An 8,643-nucleotide genomic window follows, 5' to 3' on the forward strand; every position below is an offset into this window, starting at 1 on the left:
TGGTTTGGCCAAGTTGGATAGATAACAGTCCCTGTCCTTGACAGGTGATGACTCGCCAAAGGCTAATCTTATGTACAAACTCTCTGCAAGTGAATAATGCCCAATGGTTTGTAAGATTTGCATTACAATATTAATATATATTGTTCAATAAAACATAACTGATGCAAAGAACTATTTCTAATTTAGTGTGCTCATGTGTTACCAAATAGTTGGTCGATGTGTTACAGTGTGCAAGTATCTCTCGTAGAGTCTTCCATCAATGAAATGTAGTTTGTCAAATAGTTGGCCGTCGTCATCCTCCATTCAATGTTTTCCTCATTTTACCTAACTTCTTGCAAGCTATCAATCTAAAGTGTTTTAGGAAGCTAAAATGGTAAGTTTGTATAATTGTTTGCTTTGTGTTACATTGTTCCTGCAAGCCATTTATTAAGTTGTTATGATATTTATAGGTTATTCTCCAATATCCACTGTGGTATCAGTGTAATTATCACTTGAACCTGGTAAGTCATAAGAGGCTGTCAAGTGTCTGACCTCACAAATCATAAAAATGCTGATATGACACAAGGAACAGGTAATATTGGGTATTAAGCAATGTATCATATACTCTTGCCCAGACTCTTACAAGCACAGTATAGCAACAAAGTAGAGCTGACCTTTATGAGCCTCACATCTCAGAACTCAAGAATTTGTGCTTATACCTAAAGAATTTGAGGTCAGAGGGTACTGAGCCAGATTTACTCAGAGCATTTCAATTCCAACCAAATCCCTTACAAATTTAGAAATAAGTAAAGATCATATGAAGAAATTTTGTGGACAAAACATGATCGAGTCTTGTACTATCTTAATTATAAAATGTAAAGCTCTGAATAATGAAGTGTTTTATATTGCAATCTCAGAGACTGTTGACAATCTTATGACAGAAATGTTCAATTTATTCAAGGAATGATATTGCTGAAATGTTGCTTTGACAATTGCTCTCTCACACTTTCATAAATTTTAGACGTACATTTGAATTTTGTATTTACAAGTAATGCCGTGAATTTCATGAATTTACGCACAAAAACTGAGAGGTATTGGAAATGACACTTCATAGTTTGCGTGATGCAGCACAGTGTTACAGAAATTAATTATTATTACCATGGAATATAATCATGAAGCCCTAAATGTCTGGAAATCATACTAACACCTGGTAATGTAAACTACACTGACATGGGGTACAGTTGAAAAGGGCCAGTAGCTGGAACTTTAAAAGATTGTTTAAATAATTTGTTCAGAGTGTCAATTTCAAATTCTAGTTCTACACTTCCAGGCATGTTAACTTGCCAACCCAGCATCTACAAATCCCGGTACAGCATGCACTGTTATTGTTTACATTTGAATCCAGTCTGCACCAGAATTCACTTGTCAACAATAACACTGTACATGCAGTCTACACATGCATAGACTGGATTGGCAAGCTGAATATTGTGTATCTCCCCGTGCTCTGGAAATTAGCACAAGAAGCAGTAGTTGACATTGAAAACAAAATAGCGAAAAAAATCATCAAAACTTACAGCCCCTGGCCTTTAACAGTGCTTCTAAAATACTCTATGCGCGCTAGATAACAAGGCTGCTTGCAAATAACATCCAAAATCTATCATTACAGATACAGTCTTTTTGTAACATGTTTTGACCATGCCATTTCAATACAATGGTAAATACTACGATAGTATTTCATCGTGCCATTATGTCTCCATTGAAAGCAGTAGAAAATGGTGGATTATTGGAGACATCTGACATTTAGTGGCCTACTGAAAGTAAAGTTACAAAAGACTGAAGTTTTACAAGGAAAACTCTAATCGGAGGTTGAGCTGACAACCTAAGATGTGCTAAAAAAATTAGCATAGTGTGGAGCAGTGAGGTAGCATGCACCTTACTTTTTGTCAACTCGTTTGAATTCATTTGGATTGTCTTAGTTATCTTTTGAGTGCCTGAAACTGAAATCTGAAATGGCTAAAGAATATCACATTCTAAGTGGAGTGCACAGAAGTAACCTATATCTTTTCACTATTGTAGGGCTGACTTGCAGTGTTTTAAAAGCTGTTATCCCATTGGTTGGCAGAATCTTACCATTATTATTGAATAATACAGATCAACTCCCTAAGTTGCTGTGAATGATGCTTGATCAATCAGATATACTTTCCAAATACCGGTACACTGCAAGTCATCAGCTATTTTGCCACTTCTGCACAAAATTGCAATATCAACTATACTGGCATTAAAAAACACATTTCAACTTAAAATGACGCAAAAACATGAAACCAATTTTAACGAAACATTAAATACAAGTCTAAGAATAAAATGCTATTATAATTTTGACTGGGACTTGGATGTTTGGAAATTTTTTTTCACTGGGACTTAATTAATTTGCCAGTGAAACAATAGAATCTATTGCAATTTTGACATTTTCATGGAATTTCATTTAGACAATTCTGTTTATCAGTTTAAAAAATGAAATCCCAGTCAATAATAAATGCTTTTACAGTGGTATGTTTCAACCAAATGCTGAGGACTGTTATGACAACAGTAAGAAATATCACTTATGTCCAGGGCTCTAACCACTACCTGCTGCAATAAACACAGAATATGCAAAAACAACGAAGTTCCTCTAAATGTCTGTGTTACCAATGTCAATTTCAACAACTTGTTGGACACCTCAATGCATGTTAACCTTTTCACCAACATGGTTAAGCCATATCCATTGTTATCAATGGTGAGTGTGGACCTGTTTACAGGCAAATGGGGTGAACAGGTTAAAACACCCACTATTTAACTTGGCAGCTCAGCATCTACATGTATACGATGCACTAGTATTGTTTACATTTGAATTCTAATCCACACCAGAATTCACTTGTAAACAATAGCAATGCAGTCTACACATGTACAGGCTGAGTTGACAAGCTGAATACTGTGTATCTCAACATGCTTTGGGTACCACCAGTAGAACAAGAAACTGTATTTGGCATGTTTTGCCGTAAAAGATGGAGAGAGAGAAAACCTCAGCTTCAGGTTCAATACCCAATACTGCCTCCATATGGACTAATAGTTGAGATGTACTGTTTTAAAGTATTTTCTCTGTGACAATGATGAAATCGTAATATGATTGGTACTAGATAAGGTTGCCTTTGCTTCTAGACAATTATCATATTAGTTGTACTGGTACACCTTAAATTAAAAACAAAAATCAGTATTATAAGAAGGCACATAATTTTCTGTACCTACACTGAACAATGTACTGTCACTTTGATAAGTTAACATGGTTTTATCAAAACGAAGAAAATGACACAGCATATATTATGCACAATGAAAAGAAATAGTGATTTAAAAAGTCAAATTCCCTTTAAAAGGATCAATAGCTGTAACTTTTAATGGGTGTTTTCACTGTTTTTGTTTTAATGGACATTACACTTTCTTGTTCGTTCTACTCCCCAAAGCATCTTGAGATAAGCCCATTAACTCAGCCAGCACATGCAAACTGCAGAGTTATTGTTTACTAGTGAATTCTGATCTGGACCAGAATTGATATTCAAACAATAACAATTCATTTTACATTTACAGGCCGAGCCGTGTTGGCAAGCTAAGTAGTTGGTGTTTCAATAGACTTTGGGGAGTAGAACAGGAATGTGTAATTAAAATAAATAATAAAAGTAGTGAAAAAAATCACTAAAACTTTACAGCCACCGGCCATTTAAGCAAAAACAGATTCTTGAAGTGCCTGGGGAATCTAACACAATGCTAAATGTGAAAACTTTTTAATTTAGCATTATATTGTTCCGGTGGTTTCAAACCTAACCATGCATAAGGATTGATTCAGTGCCAGAACTTCCAGCAGATGTGTTTCACAACATCAATGTCAGTGAATGCTGAAATACTTACAGGCAACATCAAGGTTAGTGATTACTCTCTTCCTACAAATTTGTAAATTTAAGCCTAGAGTATATGAGTGGACACTAGTTTTCCATGTATATGATATGTATTGTGATATACCGGTAGAACAGTATGAATATTGGTCACTCATACTTCAAAATTGTGAATTACTTTCCAGATGAACACTAAACTACCCCATTCATTCCAGTTCACGATAGACTGACCAGATAATTAAAATATCAAAGTCAGGTTTGTTTGCAAGTTTTACGTTGGTCAGCAAACGGGGAATTTTCAAATAAAAATAATATTGTCTGTTTCATATCTTTTCCCACATTAATGATTTATCATTCGCTGTTGCTCTGACAACACCGTTACACCAGTGCTTTGTGGAACTTTTTTCCTCCAGTGTTGTTGGCCATGTACATAAGGGGACAAGATTGAAAGGGTTGTATTGCAGCAGTTACACCCTTGTCAGTGTTCACATGTATGGTCAGGGTAATCTATCAATTACTGTAGACAACAGAAACATTGAACCATCTCAGATTTGAATCACCATTTTCGCACTGTTGGCCATCACCATGGTGACCATACAATTGTCATATAGTGGCTGTTCAGAGTAGAGTGAGCCTCGAGACTGAAAACTCAAAGTTCAAACTTTATGCACAGAAACACTAAATCATGATCTTAAATAATCAAGAATATACAATGGGTGTCACTTTGAAAATTTTGGCATCATATTTGACATTACTTGAGACTGCAAACACTTCCTTCACTCCATGGATGTCAGCAGACTAGTAAACATTTTAAGAAAATAATATTTGTCCTTGAGGCGCTAATCTACCTGAAAGCAATGATGTAAAAGACTCTACAAGATTGACAGTAAATTCAAAATGGTCAGTAGCCATATTTCTTTCACTTTTTTCTGACCATTCCTAACTGTCTTGGTTTCCATGAAACTGTGCTTTGGTGTCCATATATTGTAGTTGCAACTCAAAAAGTATTTTTTGTCCCTCCAACTACTTCATACATTTCTATCATGAGTGTAATAACAGGAAGGTATGTGTATGATAGCAGATCTTGATATTAGTTTGAAACTAAAAGACTCTACATGATTATGAAATTGGTTGGGAAAGATGTAATGAAGATTTCCAACCCCTGCAGTTAAACACAAGGAACTTGCAAAACCTTAATTACCACTGAAGTGAAAAGAATCCCACAGTAAAATTTTATGCAACTGGCAATAAAGCAGGGAGCAGATAATAATACTTGTGGACTGTAGAGCGATATGGATAGATGAAAGACATACAATAAACTTAGTGTAAAAACAAGTGTATTTGAATTCATTATTGCGATGATAGTACATTACATTGACAAAGTCACAGAAATTCAAAATGTTTTTGTCGGTACTTCAGTAAAACATGGACAAGAGTGTGAAGATATTGGATATCATTGTTGAACAAAACTTCAGTAAAACATAGACATTTGTGAACAGAACTTCAGTAAAACATAGACATTTGTGAAGAGATTGACAATCGTTGTTGAGTTTCTGCTGGGAATCCACAAGTATATACTTGGCAATGACAGTGAAATGGAGTAAATCTATAACCAGAAGTTTGACTTCACAATGATGGATATATTATGCTTTCATTGATTTCAGCCTGTGATGGCTGCTGAAAATGCAAAGTCCAGCGAAATTTTACAAGTTAAAAATATTTAAACAAGAACAAACCTCAAAGCAGCATTAGTTTTATCTCCACTAAGAGGAGAACGAAAAGATACAGTGCATTCTGCCATTGTTCAGATGGCACTGATTGGCTAAGAAAGGGTCACATGATCAACAAATATACAAATACAGTGCACATGGCATTGCCATACGTGAGACGCATGAAAATAGGAAATTGCTCTTTCTTTAAGCATACAGATGACAAAGATTGGCTGAAAATGGTCACATGATCAACAAATATGCAAATACAATGTTGACCTTGCCATGTGTGAGAAACACAGTAAGTGAGGCTACCCACAATTCCCCTTGATTTGTTCACTCAGACATTTTTTGCTAAAGGCTTTTTCAATTTTATCAGTTTCTTAACAATTTTTAACTTACAATTTAAGTTCAGGATTATTTGTTAAAACTATTTTCCAAAATTATTGATTATGTCAAAATTCAAGAGTAAATTGAATGAGAAGTTGATGTTTGAAGGTGCTAAAAATTGCACACTTGTCAAGATAAAGTTATCAGCAACTAAGATGGTCTCATCATGCCACCTGTTAGACATGCAAATTTCCTTTGTTACGAACATTAAAAAAAATCAATACCCTTTCTTTGCCAACACAGATGCAACTTATGCCCTTAGTTTCCTTGGAAATATTGTGTATGGCTGTCAAAAATCTACGTCGACAAAATTACAAAATTGCTATCTCCTCCGCGGGAAAAAGGGGTTGATCTTCTCATTATTCACAATGAGAAATTAGAAAATTATGATTATCAGAACTTTGTTGCCAGAATTTTGAAATATGGACCGAGTTGTTCTGTGTACAGAAGAAATTTGCTTCAGTTCAGTGAGTGATCTCCGTGTGTACAGATCATGGAGAATTGTGAGTAGCCTCACTTACTGTGAGACTGATGGTATTAGGAAAGTGTTCTGACTTCCACTATACAGATGACAAGGATTGGCTGAAACAGGTCACGTGATCAACAAATATGCAAATACAATGTAATTTACATTATCATGTGTGACACCAATGGTATTAGGAAAGTGCTCTTACTTTCACCGTACAGATGACAAGGATTGGCTAAAACAGGTCACATGATCTACTAATATGCAAATACAATAATTGACATTTCAATGTGTGACACACATGACATTAGGAATGCACTGTTACTAAAAGCACTGTGTGATGTTGGCTGGTAAAACGACGATAAATCATTAAAATCACATACACTTATCAGCAAATATCTCCATGTACACAATTCAAAACGATCTTAAGAATTTAAAAAAAAAGTGTTTGGTCATGGTATTTCCACAGTTTTTCATCACTGACATTGTTATGTAGGTCATTTCCCCCACACTCATCATGACCTGAGTTCAATTAGTCTAGAACATTCTCAAGGTCACTGCCCTTGATGACCTCACAACCTTGAATTCAATTAGTCATGTTTGGAATGTTCTGGAAAGTTGATTAGTTGTGTAAGGGAGATAATTTTAGAACAGTAATTAGCATGTCAATAAAAGTTCTAGATTGTTCTTATATGCCTTTATAAAAGGGACGTGCACAGCTTCAGTCAGACTTTTGGGATCGTGTCTCTTGTGTGTTACTAAACTCCAGCAGTAGTCATTCTCAAGACTTTTCAAGACCTTCACTGCCAACGCTGGATTTATACTGTGGACTTTGTGCAACTTCAAGCCTGCAAGCCTGCAAGGACTGTTCATTCATCCAACTGACTGTTACAACTCTGAGACTGGAGCTTTGCCGTCCCAGCTGAGATAAGTAGTCTGTACACTTTTAAAGCTTGTACTCTATCCCTGACTTAGCAATTAGTTTTATTTTCGTAATAAATTTTGTTTAAACGTTAACTGCTGAGTTCACCCTTTTGTTCGTTTTCTCTGCACGTAACAAATTGGGGGCTCGTCCGGGAGACGAATATTTTGAGCCGTTTGACAACATTTTGCCTACCTTTTCAAAACTACTGTATACTGTGAACTCAGCTAAATTCAATCATGGCGGAATTCAAGCCAGACGAATTTATGGATGACCTTGATCAGGACACATTTAATTCCCTCAGAAAAGACAACCTCATAGCACTGGCAAATTTCCTTAAAGTAGATGTCAAAAGATCTATGCGCAAGCGAGAAATACAGTCAAGATTGCAAAACATTTAGTTAATTCTGGCCATTTTGAGGAGTCTGCCTTAAAAGATTATGAGCCTGAGTCCTCCTTCGAACTCAAAAATTAGAATTAGAAATACAGGCAGATTTGGAGCTTAAGAAATTGGAATTAGAAAAGGAAATGAAAGAAAAGAATTGCAAAGGAAGAAAGCAGAAAGAAAAGAAAGACAGAAAGAAAAAGAAAGGCAGGAAAGATTAGAAATGGAAGAAAGACAGAGAGAAAAAGAATTGCGATTAGAAGAACAGCGATTACAGGTAGAAATAAAACGTTTAGAGCTTGGACAGTCAGGAAAATTCTTCCCTTCAGACAAGTTTGACATCACTAAGCATTTCAGGTTAGTTCCCTCTTTCCAAGAAAAGGATGTTGATAAATATTTCCTTCATTTTGAGAAAATTGCTCAGAGTCTGAACTGGCCTAAGGAGTCCTGGTCTATGCTTTTGCAGAGTGCTTTGGTGGGTAAAGCCAGAGAAATTTACATTCAGTTGTCAGTAGAGCAGGCTTCAAATATGATTCTGTGAAGGAATTAATTCTCAAGGGTTATGAGTTGGTGCCTGAAGCTTACCGTCAGAAATTTAGGGATTGTGAGAAGGTGAAAGATCAAACTTATGTTGAATTTGCTCGAACAAAAGAACAACTGTTTGATCGTTGGTGTTCTTCTGAAAAGGTCAGTCAGAATTATGACAAATTACGACAACTTGTTTTGATTGAGGAATTTAAAGGTGCATCCGGAGTGACATCAAGACGTTTATCAATGAACAAAAGGCAGATACATTGGAGGTTGCTGCACGTTTGGCCGATGATTATTCATTGACCCACAAATCTTCCTTTCTCAGCAAACCATCCCAGTCC

This window comes from Ptychodera flava, assembly GCF_041260155.1.
Source record: "Ptychodera flava strain L36383 chromosome 23 unlocalized genomic scaffold, AS_Pfla_20210202 Scaffold_23__1_contigs__length_28996876_pilon, whole genome shotgun sequence".
In the NCBI taxonomy this organism is placed as follows: domain Eukaryota; kingdom Metazoa; phylum Hemichordata; class Enteropneusta; family Ptychoderidae; genus Ptychodera; species Ptychodera flava.